The sequence below is a fragment of the Melanerpes formicivorus genome, unplaced genomic scaffold, assembly GCF_026170545.1.
Source record: "Melanerpes formicivorus ecotype bairdi unplaced genomic scaffold, bMelFor1.0.p_v2 SCAF_25, whole genome shotgun sequence".
Classification (NCBI taxonomy): Eukaryota; Metazoa; Chordata; class Aves; order Piciformes; family Picidae; genus Melanerpes; species Melanerpes formicivorus.
The window spans coordinates 9,451,068-9,478,268 of NW_027142377.1; the positions used below are offsets into that span (position 1 = coordinate 9,451,068).

A 27,201-nucleotide genomic window follows, 5' to 3' on the forward strand; every position below is an offset into this window, starting at 1 on the left:
AATCTTTATTTGGTATCTTGGAGCTTATATTTTGTTTCGCTGGTGATTCTTGTCTTCATTAGAGGAAGTCTAGCATTTGGCAAGTCACCCTTGCTAGATTGTTGCTAGGTTTTTTGTTGGGTTTGGGTTTTATTCATTTGGTTGGTTGGTTTGGTAGGTGGTTTAGAGGTGGGGTTGCCATGAGAGAAAATGAGAGAGACATAACTCAGGTCATCTGACTGGAGAAAGAAGCAGGGGGTGTGTCTGTAGGATTGTGTATATATGGGGATATGGGACAGAAAAAAGGGGGGAAATCATGGACAGTGAAATCCAGACTGCTATCTTGTCAGGATTTTACTAGATTCTAGAGCTGCAGTTTTAATTTCCACTGCTTTCATTTTCATTTGAGAAGCTCAGAAGCAGTATCTAATTTTATTAGGAGCTTTTCATCAAATGTAGATATCTTCCTTCCTCAAGGGATTCCCTAGCCACAGAAACATCAGGTTCTGTGAAACATTAGCTAATCCCAGTTAGAGTTACTTGACCCTATCAAGCTAAGAAATAAATCTTACTTTTCATGAGTCCTACTGTTTACACTCCAGACAAAATTCTTTGATCTCAAGTTTTCAGAGGAAAAATGGTTTTCACAATGCCAGAAAAATGGCCTTAAAGACCTGGCCCATAGAAACCTGTAACTGTTTCTTGTTTCAAATTAAGTATGTTGACAGACTTCCTCTTAACTGCAGCTGACACCAGTGCCTGATTTTCTTGGCATAAAACCCAAATGGGTTACAGTAGGAGCCATTACTGGCAACATCCTGTCCTGTACTCTAAGCATCACTATTTCATGCCTTCAACCTTTGGCTGCATGGCTGCACACAGAGGGAGATTGCCAAGAACTAAAGCACTTCTCCATGTTCAGTGCACACAACACACACTTCAACAAGAGGCTCAAAATTTGGTGAACCTCGTACAGCAAGTGTTACTGTGGCATGGCTGGGGGAGAGAATCAAGAACAGGAAAGAAAGAACCTGCTGCTAGCAGCCATCAACATAAGACAAGGAAAATGAAGAAAGTTTGAGTATGCATTCAGAGCTGATGGAGAGAAAAGCATATGCTCTGCACCCAGAGGGCCGCAATCTTTCCTAAGCTGTTTTGCTTCACTCAAACACATTTAGCTGTTTGAATCATCCCAGGCATGCTGGCTCTGTACATTAAAAGGGTACTGTGTCACAGCAGTTAAAAAACACAGCTTATTTTAAAGGTAAGATGCAATGTGTTCTGAGTTTACTTAATGCCTTACTGAACCAGCAAAACCTCAGTGCTTTGGAAACAGGGGATTGGGCACTCTGGCTATAGTGGCGTTACTTGTTCATCTGTTTGCAATGAAAGGTCATGCTAGAAAAGGTTAAGAATAGACTCACATGCTCAAAAATTATCAGTTTGTTATCATGATTAGTAATACTTTATAGTACTTAACATGCTACTTTTCATCTTCAAAGCACTTTGCAAATATTAATTAATCGTCATAATCTGCCTGTGGGGGTAAGCAAATGCTGTTACTGCCAGCAGTTGAGTTAACTGACTTGCCCAAGTCGAGAGGGTCATGATCAGCCTCTGAATGTCTTGCTGTGACATTCAAAATACTTAAGCACAGTCCTTCCCCTTCTCTGAGATGAGATAGTGGGTGTGTGCCACTTTTACATGAGATATTTTCTTAAAGTGATGGCTTGAACTAGTTACTGCGACTTCAGCTGCTTGAACAAGGCTGCAGTTTTCTCCCTTTGCACATAATGCGCATTTATGCAAGACGCGGACAATCATGATCTGCAAACCGAAGTACTAGGTTAATGAAAGAGCTACTAGCTGACATCTAAAACTGTGGCCCAAGCTCTGCTTTGCAGTGAAGAATTGTGTATGCACACACCAAAGTGATCACAGAGTTGCAGCTTAAAGAAGCAACAGACTTCTTGAAAGATCTCACAGGCCACCATCACTTGAGACATAACTAAAATGAAGCGTTTCACTGAGAGCAGCCTTCATGTTTGTGTAGCCTGATTAGCCTAACACTTGAGGTTTTCACTTGTGGTTTCTTTGGGTTTGTTTGTTTCATTTTCAAACAACTTGCAATACTTTTAAGTCCTAACAAACTAACAAAGGTTTAGGGGAAAGGACAGGCCTGTGATGTAGTTTTATTTGTTCATGCTTCTTTGAGTTGGTAAATTACATTGCATTGCTTTATTGAGTGTGCCTTTAGGAGTATATTGGAAAAAATTCTATCTGCCACAATTAATACAGCGCGTAGTGCATCACACAGCACAACCCTGGTGTTGAAACTCAGCATTCTCTGGGAGTCCTGTAGTCCCACACTGGATGCCAGAAAGGACAGTAGCTGCCAGTGTGATACAGCTGATGATAAATGGCGGTGATAATGCAGAACAAAAAAGCTAATGAGGTCTCTCCAATATCACACTACTTTCATGAAACCAATGTGATGATGAACATATTTGCTATTTTGTTTGTTTGTTTGTTTTGGCTAGTGAGTTACTTATCCTTTACCTGCACGTTAGTTTTATCCTGTACAACACTATGGAAAGAGAGCCAAAATTAATGTCAGCATCTCCCTTCACTTTTAAACTGTAAAGGAGCCTTTGAAGATAGAGAAAACCAAAGAGGCCAGTAACTAATTATAGCTCACTGTACTGGACTTTGAGGAATAATAAATAAAAGCTGTTGCCTGTCTGCTTACCACAGTACTTTACAGAGGCAGTGCTGCCTTTGTGGGAGAGGGAGATCCCTTCATTGGACCAGAGAGAGAAGAAATGGAATTGTTAATGTATGTAAGAGGCAGGTGCATTTCTATGGGACTATTTCATTCAGAGGCAGAAGGTAGCAGAGCCAATCATGAAAAATGTAAAGGTGTGAAGGCACAAAGATGGAGAGCTGATTAAAAGTACCATGGGGAGCGTGAGCAAACAAATCAGTGGTAATGATGGAACTATGCCTGAGTGGAACCCAATGGTTTACAGTGTCCTGGTGACTTGGCACTGGGGATTAAACATTGCAAGGAGCAGAGCTGAGCCCTTGTCCAGCCTCTCAGCACTCAGAGACATGCTGATTGATGGGGTGTGTTATGTATCTGTTGAGGAAAGACCAACCTCAACATAAGCACCTCTGCACCAAAGTGAGAAATGATGGTTGGATCTTGCCCAACCAGAAGCCAGGGTGAAGGAGCAGTGGTGTCATGCCTACAGGAGTGGGAAAGTGGAAACACAAAAGGAGAAAAGGTAAAAGATGAAAGAAGGACCCTGAGGGTGCTTGCTGATCTTAGAGGTAGCACCTGGCAGGGAGATAGGAGAGCAGAGCCATGGAGACTCACAGCAGTGGGAGGGAGATGAGAAGCAGCACTGGTGGTGTGTAGGGTGGTAAAGCAGGTGCTTAGAGGCACAGGCAGGAGCTGAGGGAGTAGAGATCAGAGCTGGCTGTGAAGACACTGAGAGAAGGACCTGGAGCAGCCTGGAGGGAGGGAAGGGAGGATTCTATCAGTTGGCAAGATCAATGCATGTCTGGCTCTAGCTGGGGCAGTGGTGACTGAGGGCTGCCAGTGCTCACTGGCTCCTGCTGAGCTTGCCGTGTGCTTACAGCCACTGCTATATCAAGTACATTAGTATTAAAAGGACAACAAAAGATGCCTTAATAGTAATTCTTCTATGAACAGTCATACACAAATACAGCTTTAGTTCCCTTCTCCTTGATTCTTTTAGGGACTCCTTTGCTGGTGTGAGGCATACATCTTCATGTTCATGTATTCCAGATGCCCCTATCACTATGACACCAGGACCACTAATCTTACCTAGTTTTGTGGTTCAGTACCTCAGGAGGGAGGGCCTGGAGCTATTTGCCAGCACCACTGGTCATAGTGTTGCCACAAGGACAACTGGGACGGATGGAAGGATGAGCAAATAGATAGTGCTGAGGTCTGCCTATAAGGAGTAAAATAATTTGTATTCCCATCCTGTAATACTAAGCAACCTGGAGAGTTTCTTTCTGATGGCATTAGCCATGTCACCCCAGAAACAACTGTAAAGGAGCAAGGAAAGCCTGATTCTCTTATACCACTGTGCCAGAGCCAGACTTTTAGTAAATACAACATGGCTATACCTGTCTTTTTGTCATGAACTCAGAGTGAAATAAATGAAAGCTAAACATTTTCAAAATCAAATATTTGCCAGGTGGTGAAACAGGTTGCTGCAGTCAGAGGTAAGCTGTTCCTAGGTGGCCTCAGTCAGATCCTGCAAGCATCTGGGACCACAGTCAAGAGGCCTTCAGATTGCTGGAGGCCACTTGTAGATAAAGATTCACAAGTAGAAAGTGCACAGATTCTGTCCAAATGGTCTTAATGAAGATGACTTAAATATGGACAGTTAAAATGTCCCATATGTTAGCTTCCTACAGTCATGTATGTGTGCCTTATGCAGGGTAAAACCTGAGCAAAACAAAACACTCACCAAGAGAGGAGCTCAATATAAGAAAGCCAGAGTCTGGTATTTGGCTGCATCTTTGCTTGTTGCTAATAGTAACTTTCCTGGAAGGAAAGTATAAAGCTCAAAATTAGGCTTGAGCATGTATCCCCAGTTGGGCCTGTTCTGCAGATATGTTTTTTCCACTCTCGAAAGCAGCAAGTACCAGAAATTGGAGAGGAAGATCTAGACACGGCACAAATATGAAATGCAAATACAACACATTCCGGTACAGACCCTTCCCTGAAACAAGCCCTGGGGAAAAGCTATCTCCTCCTGATGATGACAGTGCAAAGAACTTCAGCATAACAGTATTTATTCAGTTAAATGAGAGCTGTAATGCACTTTAGCCTTAGAGACAAAAATTGAACTATTTAAGTGCATCATTTTTAAACGTGAGGATTTATTTGCACATGGCTGCTGACTTCTGTGGGAGTCACTCTGCAACCAAAGGCATTTCTTTGAAAGGCTCTTCAACAGGTGAAAAGGTTGTCCTATATACTATAAGAAATTATGCTTTTTTGCTTTAAGTACAAGAATAAGAGCAAGGAAGCGCAGACTTAGTTCACATGCAAACAGAAGCAAAAATATATTTAACTCCACAGGTTTCAATTTTCCAGAGTCAAACTAGTTCTAGAAACACAGGGACAATTTGGGCTTCTTGCCCAGTAAATTGCTGTACATTAGAGACACCCCAATCAAATTTCATGAGAGTTTAGCACTATCTAGGACTTAGGAGTTGAGCTTCAGACTCATTTGGCCGTTGCTCAAATCAGTTGCCTCATGCAAGTCAGTTCACTGTCTTTTACCTCGCTTTGCTTCAGTAAATTGATAATAAATATATTCATCCTCTTGGAGATGATTGGATGAGAATTAAGTAATATTATTAGGTACACTCATACTGCACAAGTGATGCTAACATGGTAACATAACATGCTTCATCTAGTAGAGAGCTTCTTTCTGCAGATGAGGATACTAAGAAGTTTTAATAAGCAACTTGACTTTTGCCTTCACACCAGTAAGAGTCATCCACTTGCTTCAAAAGCCTTGCTATTTATTTTTTAACATATACGATTGAGCATTCAGCATACACTTCTCAAGATTTTTAACATGGAACTTTTAGTTAAGCTCGTGTGATCACTGAGGTTTCCACCTAAACTCTCCCTAACCTCAGAAACTAATTTTTCCCAGGACAAGTTTTTCTTTAAATATATGATGTAGTAATACCTCTTTCTAATAAAAACCTACAGAACTCTCTTTATCTTTGCTGATGTGTGTACTGCACTTGAAAAAAACCCTTTGTTTTTGTAGATCCAGCAACTTGACAAGACAGGAATCAGTAAAGAGCAGGCTGATCATTCTGTCTCCATTGACAAGCAGCGAAGGAGTTAATTATCTGCTTCTTTTCACTAATTCTTTTGCAGAGCTTGGCTATGCATATTAAATGTCCAAGTTACCAGATTCAAAGAAAAATTTGATCTCAATTTGGCTACATATTAAAAGTGCCATTCCCTGTTGTCCTACCTATCACTGTTAATTGCATATATTCAGCCCTCTATTGGAGAATAATTTAGCTTCATATTGAAAAGAAACAGCCCTGGCCTTGGTTATTTTGGCATACAAGTCTCCAGTATGACTCTGTTTTCTAAGCAGACATTAATGATTCTAAAACTAATACTCATTGTTTGAAGAGGCATAGCGGCCTTGGCATTTACTTAACCTTTTGTCTCATGTATGAGACTGAGTCAGCCTAAATCCTTTTCTTAATTAATAACTATTCCTTTTTTTTTTCTCCTGTCCAACATTATTTATTAAACAATTTGCATGCAACAATTAGAGTTGAGAGATTAGGAAAAAAAACACCGTATGAGCAAGCTCACTTAGGGTATAACAACCATGAAACTGGTCCCCTAACTCAAGCGAACCACTGAGCATGAATGAGATGGGAATAGGGAGCAAGTAAGGTCAGGTAAAAAAATCAAAGCCCAAGTCCACCATTAATATTAAGCTCTTCACTTAAAAAAAAAAATATATAAAATAAAAAATTCCAGAGGGAAAGCAAAAAATATGACTGGAAAAGCATAAAAACAGGGATTTGACACCTATAGTGAATGTGGTAATTTTGGTTGTGAATGAAGCGCAACCACCGAACCTGTTCACTTACTGCTGTGGTAGAAATAAACTATCATTCCAGATTCCTGTATTGTTTGAGATGGAACCATTGATCTGTCTCAACTGGAGCTCACCTTATTTTCTAACATGTTAGTTTCTAATACTTCTTTCCACCATTGTGTTCTCCTCTATTTTGCACATGCTACTAATGAGTGGGCAACAAGAGACCCTTATGAATATTCACATCAACGTGCAAACCAGCAAGGACACCTTTGATGATGAAAACAAAAACATTTGGGGAATTGCATTACCAGTTCTGTTATATTAACTAAGAGCAGGACTGCAGCTGGCTCACTTATAAATACACAATACACAAGGAAGTAGAGACTTGTGCATCTTCCCTCACCTCCCAAAGAGTAGCTAGATTCTCTTCTCCCAGGTAACAACTGACAGGGTGAGAGGAAACAGCTTCAAGTTGTACTACAGGAGGTTTAAATTGGATACTAGGAAAAATGTCTTTGCTGAAAGAGAGGCTAAGCACTGGAACAGGCTGCCTAGGGAAGTGGTGGAATCACCATCACTGGAAATGTTCAAAAAATGTGTAGATGTGACAGGGCTTAGGGACATGCTTTAGTGGTAGACTTGGAAGCATTAGCAGCTGGACTTGATGATACTGGAGATTTTTTATATTCTATGTGTAATTACAGATGCTTTGCTCAGTGGATTGGCTGTCTACAAGAAGAGCGACTGAGTCACCTTTCATATTTTACCAGGGTTGGATGACAAACCAGGCCTACATGAAAAGCTATAATGTTCTCCAGACTTCACAGTGATAAACAGCATGGATGTCATAATATGAGCCATATCTTGCATCCATTAGAAGATTTAAGGAATGAGATTAATTCTAAGCATTGGCATCAATGTCATCCTAAATCTTACATAAGCTCTTGGCATCTCCCACCTAAATTGCTTTAGGACATCTCTGAGTACCACACAAAACTCTTAACTCACAACTCGCATGAGAATGTACAGGCAGTGAACCCTCCTACATGTATGATGAGGTCTTAAAGGTCATATGCATGACTCGCTTCTTCACAGGCAGTGAAGATGTGGTGAAGAAACAAAGTGGGACCACTGATCAGAAACCTTCCTGAGAGCTGAACTGGACCACAGCCACTACCTTAGAGCTGATGCTTGCAGTAAGAAAAGCCTGTCCCTAGGGATGCAGAAGTGTCATTTTCTTCAGCACTACTTCACCAGTGTGGCATTACTTTACAGATTATTTCAGGCATATAGTTCAGCAAGTACATTCAGGGTATGAACTTAGGTTCTAAAATCCAAATCCACATCTATAAACCAAACATAATAATAAGCTAACAGTTTTCAGTAAGACATCAACATTTGCATGCATCTTCCTACTCGTTATGTGCAGTACTACATTTTTTAATGTTTCTTGGATGCTAGCCAGAGAGTCTGAGTCCCTAGTTAGTTCATCTAATACTTTCTTGCCACAATAGATCTGGGTCTTGGCCAAGTACTGGACTCATACTGCATACAAAACCAGACAATTTTCTCCCTTATCTATTAGCAGTCTTCACTTCCCAGGAAAGGGGGAAAATATTATAAATTAAGATAAGTAAATACATAAAAATTCAGCAGTGACTATGGCAGAAGTATTTTCAGCATCTTTTAACACTGTGTGTAATCAAAAGATTTTCTTATGTATTTGTATTACCTTAGTTTCCCAAGAGTCTAATTCATGACTATTCACCTGAACAGAAGATCACTTCTTTAAACCCCTCCTGGAGTTCCTCAGGCTTTCCACAAGAGTGAGCAAGGTTACATGACCTGAAATAAAACAGGGGAGGAAGAGTCTTCAGTACCATCCTTCCTTTCTTAGTATTTCTCAAACTATGGTCTATGGAAGAGTTTAAAGAGGCCATAAGGGGTTAGAGGTGGTCTCTGTTTTACACCTGACCTTGAAAAATCTTATTCATTATTCAGGACCTCTGGTTTCTTCAGAGGAAACACAGAGGAAATGCCTTTTGAAAGAGCTTTGAAAACTCCAGTGCAACTCTGATGGGCAGGAGAATGCTACTTTATTGAGGGTTTAAAGTAGCAGATGAATACTTAGCAAAGAGCAAGAAAAAAAGGCATGAATGATGAGTGATCCTGGCTGTGGCTATACAGCCACTTTAATCCACCTGAAGTCTGAGCTGCCCTTGGAAGGGCTGGTGCTGCCTGCCCTGCCCTGATGGGACCATTTTTGGCCACTTGAAGATGTGAATTTAATCGGAGAAATAATAGGCTAAACATCATCTGACCCTAAATGCACCCCTTGATACTGCTGAGCACACAGAAACACAACACTCCTCAGAGCAGAGCAGGCAGGCATGAGGAAGTAAGCGTGGAATGGAAAGGGTGTGCTGTGCCCTTGGGTAACAGTCCCCTTCATGCTGACCATGCAACCGCCAGGAAACCTGAGAGAAGGACAAAGCTATGAGCAGCAGGGAAGATGTCTCATCTTTACCCAAGGCTGCAGCTAGAATCACATCCCAGTCCACATGGAATATTTTGCTGTCAGTGTAACACTAATCAGAGTAGTCCACTGGGTTGACTTGTAAAATTTTGCTAATAATACCAAGGTAGCTGACAAGTTAATAGAGCATGATTCCTGTACCTTCTGCTTGAGCTCTGTAAGCACCTTTTCTGCTTAATTTGTCCCCCCCCCCCCAAAAGCACCAGTGCCTTAATTTCAGTTGTTTCAGAAATTAGATCCTTTTGAAGAATGAAAGGATGCTGTGCCTTTTTTTTTTTAATGAAGACACCTAATTAATGGAAGCCATTAAAGATACTTGCAAAAATGATTCAGATTTTTATATATGACTAACTAACTTACTATTGCTCTTCTTGGTCAGAGATTAATGGGAATCTCTTAAAGGATAAAGAAATATTTAACAAGCTGCAGGATATATATGGTCTTGGAACACACTCTGAGATAGTGTGAATAATAGGAAATATGGCTGTTTATTTTCTTGACTAATGAACCAAAGCTAAATGCAGCTAGCGAGATGTCAAAACTCTCAAACCCAGCCCAAAAGAAAAACAAAAGCAAACAGCAAAAACCTAACAAACCAAGTGGATATTTTTTATATTAATGTAAACATATACTTTAGTGAAAAAACTCACTATTTTAGTGAAAAAAAACCACCATTAAGCAATTCAGGCTCTCATGTGGTCTATCTCAAGATGGCGTAGTAACACACCAGTGTGGTATCTAAAATGTTTGAGGTGCACCAAAGAGTTTCAGGAAATAGTTTAAAATCGGGTGATACCAAAGAGTCAGCCACTCCTTGGGAGGGGAGAGAAAGAGAGAGACTGTGATGGAGAGAGAACAAACCACTTTGCTGCTCAAAAGAGCTTCCCACAAGTAAATATCCTTTGCAAAGTAATGGCAACAAGGAAAATTGACTTCCAAGAACACAACTAACACAGTCACTTGATGATTCCCTTGATGATGGCAGATGTGGACACCCTTCCGTTTTCCAAGTTTTTCAGATTATAAGTGACCTCAGAGTGTCTTTAAACATCTTGCCCCCAGTGGGTTGAAAAGCATGTGCAAAGAGGGAATAGAGCATCTCTAGGCTGACTCTGGCACTAAGGGAGGAGAGCAGATAACATTTCAGAGAAGCCAAACCAGTCTCTCAGGCAACTGAAGACAGTGTTTGGTTCTTTTGATGACGGAGTTGCCAAGTATTTCCTGCAGCAACAAACTTCCATGATTCATATGACCAGGTGAAACAGAAATAGTTCCCTCTCTGGCTGAAACAAATAAACTCACTCCAGCTTTCTTCCAAAATGCATCCCAACAAAGGTAGGTAGTAATGGTGAGCCTTCTGCAGCTTGACACCCAATTATTTCAATATCCACTATAGCTTCCCCTTCTCAGGGCTCATCGTTCTTTTCCCTTTAACTTTCTGAAGGCACACAAAGAATTGAATAACCTTTTCTCTGAGTACCTGGCTGCAGCCACATCACTGAAGGGGGTCCTTTCGACATTTTAAAAGACCTGAAGTGTGTGAAAACATGGCACTGCAAGTGAAGAATCTCATCAGAGAACGGAATAAGAAGATTTATTTTATTTTTAATATTTGAAAGATTTCAAAAAGCATTCAACTGGATTTCTCACTAAGAGGATGAGTGAAGAGAATCCTTTGTAACTAAGCTGGGAGGCCCAAGTCTTTTATCCATTGTTACACAGTTTTTCCCCAGGGCAGAGTTAGGAAGGCCTGAAAGCCCCAGACGCTTAACAAGGCCAGTACACTGGGTGGGCTTTTTCTGCCATTGCCTAAGCTCCTCCCGAGGTAGGAGCCATCAGTGCTGAGAGATCCAATGCTCCATTTCAGCCATCAACAGAGATTATTTGGGAAGATCCTAAGAGCAGAGATGAATCTGCCTGACCTGCCAGCAAATACACAGATGTGTACACACACACCTTTGGTGCTGAGCCACCCTTACGTCTGTTTCTTTAATAAACCAGAATTAAAACCATTCTGTGGCAGATTAGTAGTGAGTTGGTACTTCAAGTGATTGCTTTGTGCCAGACTTTGCCAAAACATTAGGTATGACCGGCTAGCTGAAGATACATTATCTCTTTCAGGACAGACTGCCTAGAAGGATACAACTAGAGTAACAGTACTGCTAACATCCTTGTTTTGCTTTTTGAGCTTTGTACATTTTTATGTGGAATCCCTACAACCTTGATACAAATGAACTGGTGGGTTCAAATCAAATAGACTTTGGCACATAGCCCCTGAGCTTGGTACGCATCAGTGATGGATTCATACTTCTATTCCACAGATATTTGCATTTGGCTGAAAGTGAGAACTTGCTTGAGTGATTCCCAAGAGCCAGTAATACAAGTAGGAGCTTGGGTCCTGAGGCAGGATACCCAGAACACATTCTCACCCTCCACCCTCCTAAACTCTTAATCTAGGACTTGGCCTACCCAGTTCACTACCAAACCATAAATGTGAAAGATCTTTATGGGTAAATTTTTGCTTTGCAGCACTTTGTAGCACTTTTGGTCTCTGTGAGATTTCCTCTGTTAAGACAGCCACAGAGGTGCATCAACTGGGAACTGCAAAAGACAGTTGACTACCCTATGTCCATTTCTGCCCCAATCAATGTGTCAGAGATCACCATTCAAAGTTGCTCTCAAATAAAAGATGAGATAAAACAGCTTTTAAGCAATTAAGTATCAATTTTCTAACTTGCTACAGAGCTTGTAGAACCCTAATAGAGCAGAATTTTTAAAGGGAGATGTCTCATGCGTGAGTCTACTGCCCAGAAGCGGAACATGGAGTTTGTAAATAACAACAGAAATACAAGCAGTGCCTATTTGCTTACTTGATCCCACTGAAATGAATGGTCTGTGGTTTAGGTACATGTTAGTGTCATAAAGTAGGGTATGCCTGGGGACCAGGAAGTGTCTGCTTCACGCATCAGTGATGGAGTTATAGAGTGGCAGCAGTCGTTTCATAGACAAAGTTGCAGGAGGATTTTTACTATGCACTCAACTCTCCCTTTTTAAACTCCCAATAAAAAGCTGAAGAAATTCCTAGTTCAGAGTAGGATCCAGCTAGAGATTTTTAAATGATCCCACCCTTGAGAAAACACAGCTTGCAAGCTCTGATTATGAGAGCCCTCCAAGCACTTGGGTGTGCTCTCACACAGGAGTGAATCTGGGAATGACCAAAACTGTCTTCTATAAAATTATTGCTCCCTACCCCAGGCACTTCTCCATTAAAGCCCCACCTCTCCTTCTCCAGCCCCACCTCTCCTTCTCCAGCCCCACCATCCATATGGAGAAGCTTGAATAACCCAAGTTAAAAAAGCATAATACCAAGTAGTTGTATTTTAATGTTTATTCTATGGCTTTCTGTACAATAGGAATAATCGCTATTGCTTGGTAGTACACTCGCAACAAATAGCTTCTGAGATTGCTCAAACACTTTAGCTCCACTTCAGCTCTTAATCAAACTGAGCAGCTGTTTATTGCAATTACACTATAAAGCAATAGACATTATCCCTTAAGTAACTGTCTTATTAATATAGGTAGTTATACAGCTATTTCATAGTTACTCTTAAATAACGGCTTTTAATTATTTTATTAACATAAATAACCATCTCAATAAATTTAAATTAAATGCATATGTGAGAAATGTAATTTAAAACATTGCACAAAATTGCATCTGTTTACTAATGTTTAAATTGATGCCATTGTGTAGTTCAAATAAAATACAACTTTATTTCAATTTTTGATCACCAGGGTACACCAACACTGCAAAACCTTCCTAAATATTGAAATGGGCACTGCCTGATCTGTATTCTGTTATTAATTTGCTGTCAGAAGAATAAGATTTCTTTTTATCTACAAAACTTACAATTTAATGTCCCCATTTAGTTTCCTTCCCACTCTCAGTCACAGCAACAGATGAAAATGGATTGCATTTTGCCCTCCAGTTCACTTGTGCAACTCTGCTTGCAATGGAGAAAAGGATTTTATTTTCCTGTGCAATACTCAATCCTCCATATCTTATGCCATTTGTTCTGGTAGGATCAAGCTCTTTGCCTTCAGCTAATGGGAAGTCAAACATTGCCTGACCTGGCCAGAAATCCCAACTTGTCCTCATTGAGGCCAGTTTATTGTTCATTCTACCCTAAGATCTGCAACTGCAGAGCAGGCAACACTTGTACATCAGCTTTTATCTCACACTAACCGACATTTATCTCAAAAGGGTCTGGAGCACACATTAGCATATGCCACTCCTCATTTTACAGGATGCTCTGACCATCACATTGGTGTACTCAGGTGCTGTTTTCACCAGAACACTTGCTTTTGAGGATGAAACAAAAATCTCTTCTCCTTATTCTGTTCTTATTCCTCTCCTGAAGGATGGGGTGAAAATAAGGTTGGAAAAAATAAAGGTGCAAAATGAGGTGAAAAGGCCTCACATTCTTTCCTGCCAGGCCTCACATTCTTTCCTGCTTTTCTTCTGCCACTCAAAACTTTTTGATTCCCTTCTATATCTGGTATAGAGCCCTATAAATGTGAACCTCTACCTCTCTGAAATCAAATCACAACAAACCATGTCAAAACTAACTGGGATGTATTGGGGAAAAAAAGTGTTGAAATCAGGAACATGTAAAGAAAAGTTTCTCTGAGGGTCTTGATCTGGATCTCAGCAACTTTTAAAATGGGAAATGAGGCATATTTGGCTCAGTTAACATCAAAGATTTTGAAGGGAAGAATTTGGTTCATGAAATCCAACCTACTGATGGTGAATTCTGCCAACTAACAAAGCCCATCCTACCCTCTGCCTGCTAATTAGAGGACACAATCTCCCTACAATGAATCATTAAAGAATGGTGTTTCAATGCATATATACACTTTGTATTAGGATGAAGGGTGCCTCAGTGACACCATGCCTATGGAGAGCTGGAATGCAGCTGGAGATAACAAAGATGAAAGCAATGATTTATTTATTTCAATACTTCTATTGAAATGTAGCAGGTAACATGAAGGGATAATTACAGGCTCCGTCAGAAAGGGGTTACTGATGCTGTGATCTGGCAGACACACTAAGCTACTCAGGAGACAAGTTCTTAAAAGTTTACAGACTATGCTGGGCAAAGAGAGGCAGTTCAGTACAAAGGGATTTTACAGAAAAAAAAAGTAGAAACTAAGAGAGAAGGCATGTTTAAACTCCAGGTAACACAGTTATCGGGGTTTGGATAATTGAAGTTCCAATGTGTATGTACCCACACTGTCGCTCACCTCTGAGCCCCACCTAGGCATCCTGACATTTATGTAATCTGAAATCCTGAAAGCTCTGAGTTTAGACAAGTAAATTGTTGCCTGTCAATTTAGTCTTGACTGAGAGACAGGTGTTTTGTTTCAGAGTAATACTCCTTTCAAACTCCTTTATTGCCAAACTCGGATTACTGAACTAAAGGACTACAAAAAATGAAACAACTCACAAGCAGGCAAAGACATTTACACACCTTGAAAAAAGGAACTCTTTGGGCAAAATAGGAATTTTTTATGTTTTTTTTCTTTTCTTTTTTTTCTCATGGGATTCTCAGCTCTAGCTCTCTGGTGGGATTTGGGGGAGCCTGGAGGCTTTGAAGGTCCCTGTGTCTTTGGCAATGTAGTAGATCCTGTGCTACTGCTAGGCAGTTTTACAAGATTGTTCTGCTGAATGTAAAGTGCTCTCTGAACAAAACCCTGAACAAAAATACAGATGAGAATCTGAAGCAGAATTATTCAAACATGTAGTTCTGGAAACAGACATACAAATAAACCCACTACTTACACAGCAATCTGATGCCAAAAGTGCAAGCAAGGAGCATCTGTTAGCTACCTGACACCTATCTCCTAACTTTACTTCTAATTCTAAGTGGGTCATTATTATCAAGTCTCCATTATCCCTAGTAAGTGACTGGGATATTTTCTAATAACACCCAAGTTCTCTCCTGGCACAACTTTTCACAAGCGAGTTATGCAGTCCAAGAGCTGCACATACTGATGGTGCCATTGGGATCCCACATCTGATTGTTACTACAGTTTCGTACTGTTAATGCATTGGAAAGTGAGTCAGGGAGCCCAGAAAACGGCTCAGGCAGAACACAGCACCATCCATCTGATCCCAGATTTAGTCTACCTTTGAGATGCTGTTGCCTGCAAGCAGCAGATGAGTTCCATTATCACAAAGTGCCTTGTTGCAGAAAGCAGCAGCAAGCAAGACCTATAATGCACTCGCCCAATCCTGCCAAAATTCATGTCCTATAATTTAGGTTTTCCTTTTTATATGCCTCTGTATCTGGGTGCTGGGGACCACACACTTGTGTCTTCTTGGCATTGTGGCATGGTTTGGACCTTAATTTGTTTGTTTATGCCATTAAGTGTGTTGAAGGTAACAGAATACAAGCTTCATCTCACTGACCTGCCAATAACCTCAGCTCTGACCTGAAGGGATCACATGTTCAGGCATAGGTTAAGGGTCTCATTTAATTTAGAACCTTAAGCTGGATTTGAGCTGTAGCACCAGAAGTAAAAATCCTGCATTTTTATCTGGGAAGCCACACGGCTCTGGTTTCCTGATTGGTACTTGGGACATCCCAATTTTGGCAAACCATGGAGATACCAACCCTTTGCTCTACTTTCTGCCCTCAATTATGGCCAACTAGTCTGTTTGGTTGCTTTTTGTTTCTTTTCTTTTCTTTTCCTTTCTTTTCTTTTCTTTTCTTTTTTTTTTTTTTAAGGATTTGAGTGACAAAGTGACTATGCATATTATTCCACATTTGAACTGTAAGACTTCAGTATTTCTGCCTCTAGTGTGTAATTGGATCAGCTGCCAGTTACAGAAAGGAGCTGGGTGAGTATTAAGTGTGTGGAAAATGAAGAAGAGTCCAAGTGTGAAGGGGAGGAATAATTTGACGAAGCCTGCAGTGAGCTATGTGGTTTTCTCATTCCAGAATGGAGCAGGTTATGAAGAACATGAGAAAAAACTGGCTTTGATAAATTCACTTGTGTTCACAGACTGCTAGACACAATCTTGGAGTGACCCAAGACATATGGAAAGCCACAGTCTCTGCCCCAAGTAGCTTACAATACTGACATCATAATAATGAGGATTGTGGAATGCCAAAGTGTAAAACAAAAATGCTAGCAAATCCTCTGAGATATGTATAGGCAGTCTGTAGGTTTCTGGTCAATTGCTAGTGGAGGGACAGATCTGGATACTGAATGGGTAGTCAGAAAGTCCTTCACTTCACACTCTTACAAAAGAAGCAAAGGAAACAGTAATTACCTGGAAATTTGCACACAGTTGTCCATCAGCTGTAGAAATCCAGCATAGCATCCACCACACTGATCTACAAGGGATGAAAAAGAAACATTCCTTAGAGATGCAAACACAGAGGATTACAAAAACGCCAAGTGAATTTACTGCCCAGTGGCAGCCAGGATACACATAGCATTGCCAAGAATGTAGAGAGAGGAAAGAACAACTGAGGTCTGCTATCTCCCAGCTCTAGGTTTCTCTAAGCTACACTTGATGGTTCACTGCCCATAGATCCAAAATGATAGTGTGTGTGATTTGGAAATTCTTCTGCTATGCCTTCAACAGCAGTCACTAATGTCCAAAGGACCCCTGTGTTAAGGCCATAGGATTGTATTCTCCCTCATTGATATAAAAGCTCTCCAGACAAGTCTATCAGGCAAAATCACAAGAAACAGCTCAAAATAATTTCTGTCCCAACTCTCCAAGGGGGCCAAGGCATGAAGCCCTACCTCAAAGGAAGTCAAGATTGGGTCAGAACATCTCAGAGTCATAGAAAAGGAGAGATGGCAAGTGGTGGTAGTGTAAAGGTTTTATCAGCATGAGTTTAGATGACCATGTTGCTCATAGGTCACTGTGCTTTCCAGCTGACTAGCAACAGATGAAATAAGGAAGGCAATGGCCCCTGCATTTCCAGGTTGCAACTGCAGCCAAGTGTGCCTTTTTATCCGCCCTTTAGTCTGGAATATGCATGGCATTGCTCAGAAGGCAGATGGATTTATATGCAAAAAGGAACTCACCGTGAGATTCCACTATTTATTGTGTTACCGGGAGGAAAACTTCAAATGCAAAACACTTGGTTTTGCCTACAATTTGCATACTTCCTGCATTATCTAATACTGATCTAGAACAGGTACTTCAGAGATCTTTGTGAATAAAATCCCTTCTCCACCAGGAAGGCACCAGAAGTGGGTTATTCTGATGTGAATCCACAACTGTTACAGCAGAAAACAGGCATAGCTCTTCATGGCTCATAGCAACAGCCACAACACTGAGATATGGTTGTAAAATAAAGGCATAGTTATAATTTATTTATACTGCAGTGATGCCATTCTTCAGGCACCATACAAAGAGTTTACTGAAAACCACTTGCATTTTTCTCAGAAGGTGCCATCTAGTCAGATACAGAGAGACACTGACAGCTGAGTGGAAAATAATCTTGCTGTTTCTGACATTTCTCAAATTAGGAAGAGCTTCTAATGAAGCTTCTGTAAGATGTCTCTCTCAAGGACTTGTTGGATCCCTTTCTTGCTGCTAACAGATGCACACGAGGTGATTGCCCTCCTGTGCTCTGTGCTTAATTCTCTCACCTCATACTATGCTGCTTGTTTCCTGCACTTGGAAACCTCCTACTTGTGTTTGACCTCTCTGAACACTCTCTTCAGCTACACACAAGGAGATGGAGGCCTTGGTAACCTTCTATCCCAGTAGTTCTTTTCTTGAAGTCATAAAACTATGTCTCTTTTTTTTTTTTTTTTTCTCTGCTGTTTGTGGTTTTTTTGTTTGTGGTTTTGTTTTGTTTTGTTTTCATTGCAAAGAACTAGGGGAGTTACCCCTTACAGTGCCTGGCTTTATGTTGAGCTCTGCAAAACATCTTGGCAGCTGCAAAACATCTTAGCATGAAATTTCCTAGCCCCTCCATCTCCTCCCCTCAAGCAAAGGGCCTAGGTACCAGTAGGTGGAGGTTACAAGCCTCTGCCTCCAGCACTTTTCAATGATGTGAGTTCACAGGAGCTGGAGGCTGTAGATGCCTTCTGCTCCAGCAAGTTTTCTTTTTTCCTTTGTTCAGGAAATTTTGTCTTTGTAAAAGATGTTATCAACAAGAGAATTCGCCCTTCTGTTGTCCGGCTTTGAGAAAAGAGTCTGATTTGTGCTCTTAGATAAAAAATCGTCGAAAAGTCATCAAAGGGCTCCCTGACTTCAATGGAGCAGTTGAAAAGGGATGTTCCTACTGCTGGCCAGTGTCTTTCCTTGCCCAGTACAGCATCACTGGCAGCAGTCAGGCAGAGTGAGCAGCTCAGGCCATCATTCCACGGCGCTCTGCCTCCCAGCACAGATCTGCTGCTCCGAGCGCAGTGCTTGTGTCATGTTGTTTACAGAGTGTGACAGACCAGAGGAGAGCAGAGGTATGGTCAGAAGGGAATGAAGCCAGGCACAGCTGCACTGGGAAAGCATCATCAGAGGTATTGGGCTCTGTAGGACAGAGGGAAACTGAGCTGAGGGATGCAGAGGAGGATTAAAAAGCAAGTGGCATCTCTAATACATTTTGCCAGGATATAGGATGAGTAAAAGAAGCATGAGACAGATAAACAAGAGGTAAAACTGGTTTAGGAAAGAAGGGGAGAAATACATGGAAAATACAATAGTCATGGAATCCCATCAGTAGCAACAACTTCAGAAGAAAAGAGGACTGATGGATGGCTGTGTTAGCATGGGCAAGGAAGGATAAACCAAATTTCTTCCAAGCATTTAAGAAGAAAAAACAAAATGCATTTAAAAATATCGGGAGGGGAAGGAAAATAAAAAGCGAGAGAGCACCAGAGGACAAACAGAGAAATCAGAGAGAGAGGATTTCTATGAGCACAAAAGTAGAGGTCAGTACCCTGTGGTCATTTCCCAATAAAGGAGGAAGTAGAAGTGAAGGAAAATAACTAAATATAAAAGACTACTTGTAAACAATTGAGACAGACTGCTACTTTATGATCTTCTTGAAAGTTTGCTATTACCACATCTGCAGTGATAAATATCTCTGTAAAACACTAGCTTATTGTAAGCAAAAATGCACAAATGCACAAAACAGCTCTGCCAGGCGGACAGCAAAGTAACAAGAAGTCATTTCCCTCCCTCCCCCCTACCCCCCCAAAGCCATATGGAACCACTTTGGTCCATGAACGTGCCCTCTTCAGCATAAACCCTTGGAAGAGGTGCATGACAGGGCAGTACAGCAGGCGGATATTGATCAATATGATGAGAACTTAAATGTAGGATTATGCTGGGAAGCTAGAGCTTAATTGAAATAATAATTACACAGGTTGATCTCTGACCAAGACTCTCCATTTCTCATTCTGCCCCAGTTACTCTTTTTCTTGTCACAGTTTGTCTAAGCAGAAAAAGTACTTCTGGATCATTCTTGGCAAGACCACCAAAACTGAAGATTATCAAGAGTCTCCTCTGAATGGCAATGGCATCCATACAAATGGGTACAAACATACTCAGGAGCTGTTTGGTCTACTGCTGAGCCTGAGATGGTTCCCTCTCATGATGGTAACCTCACATCATTCATTAAGCCCAACGTAATGTCTCGAATCATCTCCAGGGTGCTTTAGAGCACAGCTCCAAGCTCACTTCTTCAAGGAGAGAGGATCGCCTGAGCCATCTCACCCACTTGAAGCCTGAAAAAGGAGCCATGGGAGGGATGTGCAGGCCCAGTGCTGGCCAGGGGTAGTTCTGTGGAAGAAGGATGGATAGGAAGAAATGACCAAAGACTAAAGCCAAATTTCATTTTGCAGACCTCACTGAGGGTATTCATCTAGCTTCAGGGTGTAGCAAATACCCTACTCTGCAGGAGGGAGATAATTCCAAACTTAAGGCTTAAGCCAAGACAATTTTGTTACATAACTCCCTCTTTTGAATGAAAGGAGGAACCATTTTCCATGCTGTCATAACTTGAAAAATAAGTATGTATGGGTAGCCTTCAGAATTTAGGCATAAATTTGATGGGGTTAAAACTTGTACCTTCTGACAGGTTTTCAGACAAATACCTGCAACCAATCCTTCGGCATTATACTGCAAATGCTGTCCTGACTTCAAACCCATCAGTGGGGCTATATGATTAAAATCAACAATTTCAAAGGCCTTTTGATCAGGGCCCCATTCTGGAAAGGACAGCTTCAGACTGACACTGAAAGTAGATTTTACAACGTATATATGTACACTCACTTGAAAAGAAAGAGGCACATATAATCCTTTGTTTACCACTAAAATCCATTTTCTTCTGTGGTAGAACACCAAGATAAGTGAGACAACAATCTGGCCCCAAATCCTCAATTCCACAAACACCCATACTGGGCTGCTAAAAAGATGAGACTGCTTCAGAGGCTGAGTCCAGACCTTGCAGTCTTCATTCAGGACATCAACTCACTGACTGCAATGCCAGTATTACCCTAATTCATAATAGTATCTTCACTAAGAGTATTTCTGTAGGTGTCTTATTTGTCAAAATAAAAGCCTTTTTTTGTTTGGTTGGTTTTGGCTGAATGTAAGAAAGAAGATGCAGATTGATTTTTTAAATAGAAAAAACCTCCATATCCTCTTTTTCTGGAACAGACAGCTCAGAGACACAGCCAGCCTTTCTTTTTTGTCACATACCCCTTCAAATCCTTGTTACATACACCACCCATTACTACCCTTGCTTTAAGATTAACTGCTGATCTGAAGACCGACTGTGCTATCCTTAAGGCCAGATATTCTTGGGATTTCATTATTCTATCAAGGTGAGTTTGTGCTTCTAAATGGGCAGCTGTACTGTAAGTGAAACACAAAGGAGCAGAATTCAGCCTGTTCCAGTGTGGGTCTAAAGCCCAGGGTGTCTGTGGTGTTGTAGTCTTTTGTTTCAAATGCAGATAGATAAACTACAGCCCTTTTTTCCATGACTGTTATAATGCAGAATATGAAAAACTCTTGGGATGGTTTAAGCTGCAGGGTATTCTCCCAGAGTTCTGTCCAAGAATAATCTAGTAAAAATGTGGACAGAGAACCATCGACCTCTGCTTTCCCCTGAACATATGCAGCTCTGATCAGTCTGGTATTTCAAGAAAAACAAGGTCCTGAACCCTAATCCTCAGACACATAACAAAGCGCACTTCACAGCTGTGATGCACAGCTACTATCAGCTCCGAGGCCTGAGTGGGTCCCAAGACAATGCCTCCTTTATCACCCAGAGGACAAATATCTAGACAGCAATATTTTCTGCTTGAATGCTTCAAGCATCTCTCGCAACTCCTGACTGAAAGGGAAAACTGAACTGAGAGTGTTTGCTGAGTGATTATTTTAATTTACTACTTGATGTAAATCTAAATGAACTGACATCCAGCTTGAGATGGACAGACAACAATCATTATGAAAAAAGAAAGCAGGCTAATATTACAGTATTGTTTGAGTAGCACAGGTTTAGGCAACTTTAGCAGTGGTAATGTAATAGATAGCGAGGCAAGATTTGCATTTCCTTTTCTTCTCTCAATTACCATAATAAGTTCTGTAATTTTAGGGCTGTTTATTTATCAGCGTCAACAAAGACGCTCAGAACATGGTGTCTGCATCACAAAGCATCACAGTCTAAGCCCTCACACACAGAGGGATCGCTGATTCTTACACACCTGATTATCTGAGTGTAGGTGTGTGTACAGGTGTTCAGGAGCAACAATATTCCCTATTTTGTTAATTCCTAAAATGGCACACATTTTGCCTCTGGCTTGAGGCAGAGTGAGGGAAAGAGGTATAAAAGGAAGAAAACTTCCTACTAAAGTTCTCCAGTGCTTTAAAAACCTGTCAAGTGACTCTGCTGAGCTCTCGTATGAACAATAGATTTGGGACTTGGCCTGCCTGCACCGGGGAGTCTGTCACTGCCGCTCTCTGATCTGGGTTTCCAGCATTTGATGGCTGTGTGGTGTCACACAACAGCTGGAGGAGAGGCGCCTCAGCTGAGTGCATGAGATGGAGGAAAAAACCTCAACAAACAAAAAGCAAAAGAGATTTCTTTGTGAAGCAGACACATGCATCTGAACTCTGCCAGAGCGAGACGCGGCACCTTGCAGCATGGCCTGTGTGCCCTGCATTGAGATGAACAGGCTTCCCTTGCACCAAAATGAGGACCAGAGAGATGGTGCACCACATGCAATGCAAGATGGAGGTCCAGCAAGAAATCCCTCCCAGTAGGGCTCAGCAGTGGGTTCACCAGCTCCTGAAGCTCCCAGAGACATTTTTCAAGCAGGACACCATCTCCACAGGCTTCTCCTGTCACAACATGCCATGGTGGCACCAAGAGCCTGGAAGAGGGCACCCCACTGGCCCATTGATCAGCAACTCAGCATATCCAAGACCTGTGTTGCACCCCCAAGGCTGACTGAATGCACCCAAAGCAACTTTTTCCTCCACCCTGAGAAGCTTCTATTGGTTTGGGGGGAATTTTTGGCTGGAGAGACTAAGCCACATGCATAATTTCTTACACATTGCCTTGAAAGTATGTATCTAATTTGAAACAAAACTTACAGCATAATGTTCCATTTTGCATATACCAAAGACTGATAGAAAAGCTCATAATTGAATAAAAGAACTTGAATAAAGATGAAACTTGATATAGGTTTCTGAGGCTTCCGTTCAACAGCCTCCATCTTTTGGAAGAACACCATGCCTTCCTATTAAGTGATTTGAACCACTATCTTAAAGAAATCTCTGCAATTCCTTCTTAAATTCTACAGAAGGCTCAAAAGCACGTCGGAAATATTTTCCCTCTGTACCATAAGATGTTTTTCATCAGAGTAACATGCCTCTTAACCCATAGCCATATATTCAATTAAATTGCATGGGCATATGTGTGTTTATTTACATAATGTGTAAATGTATAGCTGGGTATATATAAACAAAAGGCTTTCATAACACAGAGGAACACACATGGCGGTATAATTTGTGTATACGCACAATGTGTAACTGCAGCCGCTCATGTCAACACCATTCATCACCTGTATTCACCAAAATGGTGTCAGTATACTGTTCTGCATGCTGCCTACAAGTTCACCACAATGATAATCTCCCTCCTCAATTAATTAAGGACAATTTAAATATTTCAAGTGAATTACATTAACATGAGAAAACAGTAAAATTTGAATTGTGGAGCTGCGAACAGAAAACCTGTGACGAAGTTCCTCTTTCAACACAGTCAAATGGAAAGACTTTACAAATTAACAGTACACATTATGCACAGCCTAACTGTGGACATTTTCTGTCAAGCACTTAAACAGAGAGACACAACAACGTCTCCACTTTGAAAAAAAGAATTATCTGGAGGGGACCAGTTCTCACTAAGGGCAACCTTGACAAGTCCAAGCGTGCACCTGGATCAGCACTTTAAATAACTCTGCTATAACAAAGCAGTTCATCATGAAGCTCTGTCTAAATAATTGTGGGTTTGCAATGGACCTTCACTAAATGCCCTTATGTAAAAGTATTCTCAAACCTACTAAAAAGAGTATTTTCAAATGCCCCTATTGAATATTGCTTCAGTAAGAGGACTACAAATCCATGGTATGAAATGTTACAAAATGAATTTGTTTAGTTATTTAGTTATTTAGTTCTGTGGGGCTGTATAGAACAGCACTGAAATTTTATATTCAGAACTCAGAAGCAGTGAGATAACGTTTTCCCTTCTAGGGATAAAATTCTGTAAGGAAGTTTTGAAGAACTCTAGCTTGTATTTATAGCCTCACCAGACAGCTACTATGGATCTAGCACTCTTTTCACTGATGAAGTATCTGATTAACATATACCGTTATTGGGATTTGCAAATTAAAGGCTGGATCTTGCAACACTTATGTGAGTCAGCCTTAATCACACAAGTAGTGCATAGCAAGAGCAAACGTTACGGGATCAGGCCCTTCAAAAATGAGCAAAGCTTCATTAGCCCCTTCATGCAGTTTTATAAACATGCATGCTCTAATGGAGTATTATAATGTAAGTTCACACAAACTCATGCTACTCACATGAACAGCGCCCGAGACCTCAAAGGGATTTGGGACTTCCACAAATAAAATTAGGCTACGGTATGATTGGTTGATGCCAAACAAAAAATAAGAGAGACGAGAGAAGAGAGTAGAGAGAAGAGGGAATAGAGAAGAGAGAAGAGAATGCCCTCTCCATTTTCCTCAGGTTATTCCCTGGCAATGCAATAAAACACACAGAAGGGTAGTTCTAGCTTCTGTTGCTTTGCCCATGCCAAGCACTCTCACTCAGACTGGAAGAAGTTACCTCAGTGTCCAAGAAAATTATAATTCAGCTGTAAAAAAGTATACTCCTGACATGGCCCTGTACACTGAAGTGGATGGTGGACATATCCAAGATGGATGAAAATGAGCTTCTCAGTAGGGTAAATTACCTCTTGTATTTGCTCTGGGCCACCACACTGGGCTGCTTTTGTCACCTGAGCTTCTGCAGGTGCCTGAGCAGTGGAGAACATAGGAAAGCGAACAGCTGCCTGCAAAAGATCTGAAGATGCATGAAACTCCTGCTGCTCATTCTTCACCAAGCTCAGTAATGCTCAGCATGTGATGTCATGCAGGGCTATTGCAGTGACAATTATGACATCATAAAAAGCAAGGAGAAACCACCTGAAAACACCAAGAATGGATTAATTCCTCGGGGGCATTCTTCCTGCCAATGACCCTTATCATAAAAAGTGAGGGAATGAACATCATTTCCCTGAGAGAAGAGGTATTGCTTACCCAGAAAGAGTTTATTCTGGGGTGTCAACACTTCAGTATAAAGCCCACACTGCATTTCCTGTTGGTAATTCTCAGCTGTAATTATGAGAACTATTGCAATTAGGTTATTCTAATTGTGAAAATCTATTTCCTTTTAAAGACTTAAAAGTCACTGTTTTCTTTTTTTTTGTTAATGAAAAAGAACACATCAAACCACTGCAAATCATCGAATTCTTTCTTATGCCACAGAATCTGTGCACAATTTATCTAGATAAGTTTTAATTATAGCCTTTCCAGAAAGTTGTACTCTGTATAAATAAAAAGAAATATCACAGATAAATGCAGTCAGCTGGTACCAGGTTGTTTAAATAGACGATTAAGCTCAAAATGTCTAAAGTTAAATTAGACTGCATCCTCTTTCACCTAGGGCTTTTGCAAGGCACAACTGGCATGTATATTCTTGTCCACATTAATTTTTACTGCCACGGTCAAAAAACAGCGTAAGTCTGCAGCTTGTGTAGAATTTTCTGTCTTTATTTGATGTGATCATAGTAGATAAATTATCTCCCTTGATGCAGGGAGTGAAAGAAGGTTAGTTGAGGGAAATAAGGAATTTTCAGAGGAAAGAAAAAGTTTGAGGGAAACATATGGTTTAAATGCTCTAGCCTATTTCAGATCAAGCTGAGAGAGTTGAGATCTGTTGGTTCAGAGATCCAGTTCACTGCACATTCCTACTGTGCCTGCCTACTAATTGCATCCCATGTTTGTCAATCAAATATTTGCAATTAACAAAAATATTCCCTTAAGAGACGTATAACAGAGGCTGCTAAGGATCCATTGCTTTGCTATTAGAGTCAGCTCAAAAAAAAAACCAACCCAACCAGGTTTTTAAAATATTCTGATGATGATGACACTGCCAGACACTTCCAGTCAAAACATTAACAAGCAGAATAGGTGGCATGGGGGCTTTTCAAAGAGATTTTTTTCAAAGAAGAAAAACTTTGATCTTAGTATTTCTGACCCATCCTCCACCTCTGATTCTCCAATCTGCAAGTACATATAGTGGTTTAATTTCACCCAATGCATAACTTGCCTAAGGATAAACGTTGATCTAGATTTTTTTTTTTTATTTAACTCCAATTTAACTGATGCTCTAAAGCTGCCCTATCACTGCATAATGCAGACTCACAGAAGGTTTCTGAGCAGAAGCTGAAGAACGCAGGCTAGAATAATAAGAAATGCAAAAGGTTCAGAGGAAACATGAATTTGTAAATAGGTGGAAATGCTAGTGATTTGTTGGGAATTGAAGACCTTCTGCATGAAACAGTGGAACTTAGCAGCTGTGCACTGCTGCTTTAGAAACCAGTATTACATCTGAAGGTGGTGTTTGAATGCTTATATCATTGCAGTTTCAGTCAAACAAAGTTCTGTGATAAGAAATTATCAAACAAACCAAACAAAATCCCTTCCCTGTCTCATTGGATAAATTCCAAACATAATTCCACAAGAGGGAGGAACATCCAAATAATCCACTTTTTTTTCAATAATTGCATAAACCCCTCAGTCACAATAAATTGATTGGATTGGTGATGTACTATTGTATTCTCAAAGACATGGTTCATGCCAATGGAGAGCTCCTGCAAAATAATAATAGTGTGCACATTTTCTGCATGACCCAAGCAGTGAGTTTTTAATCCCACCCAAGCTAAAATGCAGTGGTCTGGTGTGAACATGACTGGGACCAGGGGACTCCAGTCTTCCACTTCTAACACTAAAACTAATTCCTTCAGTGCCATGAGCAACCACTTATCCTCACTGCTGCAATTTCTCCATCTAAATACAGAGCATAATATATAGCCAGTTAATGAAAAGAGCTCAGACTCAGGCCAAGTCAACACAAGGTAAAATTTGCCAGCATAGCTCAGCAGGTACAGCTTGATTAGCAGATTTGCCTCATGTCGACACAGCCTGCACCTGCCAACAGGATATTTTCCCTGCCATATACCAATTCTCCCATGCAAAATGAAGCTAAATCCCAGCAATGTTAAGGATTTTACCAATCAAAAGTGATCTAAAATATTGTGTGCCCTCAAGGGTGACGTTGCACCATATTCTCTAAAGCTGTAAATTATCCTGAAATCTCCTGAAGACACAGAGGAGTTCTTTTCCCTTGCCTTCTTTTTTTAACTTTTATTTTTGTTTTATTTCTCTAAA

At 40.8% G+C, this 27,201-nt stretch overlaps 1 long non-coding RNA gene across 2 annotated transcripts in view; it reads right to left on the reverse strand.

Moving 5' to 3' along the window:
* Positions 1-27,201, reverse strand: part of LOC137448586 (uncharacterized) — a 504,441-nt gene that overhangs the window by 40,744 nt on the left and 436,496 nt on the right. For both annotated transcript variants that reach the window (XR_010989146.1, XR_010989145.1), the window contains exons 4-5: positions 16,487-16,550; positions 8,383-8,459 (exon numbers count right to left, since the gene is read on the reverse strand). This is a non-coding gene — a long non-coding RNA (uncharacterized lncRNA). The remainder of the gene's footprint in view (positions 1-8,382; positions 8,460-16,486; positions 16,551-27,201) is intronic.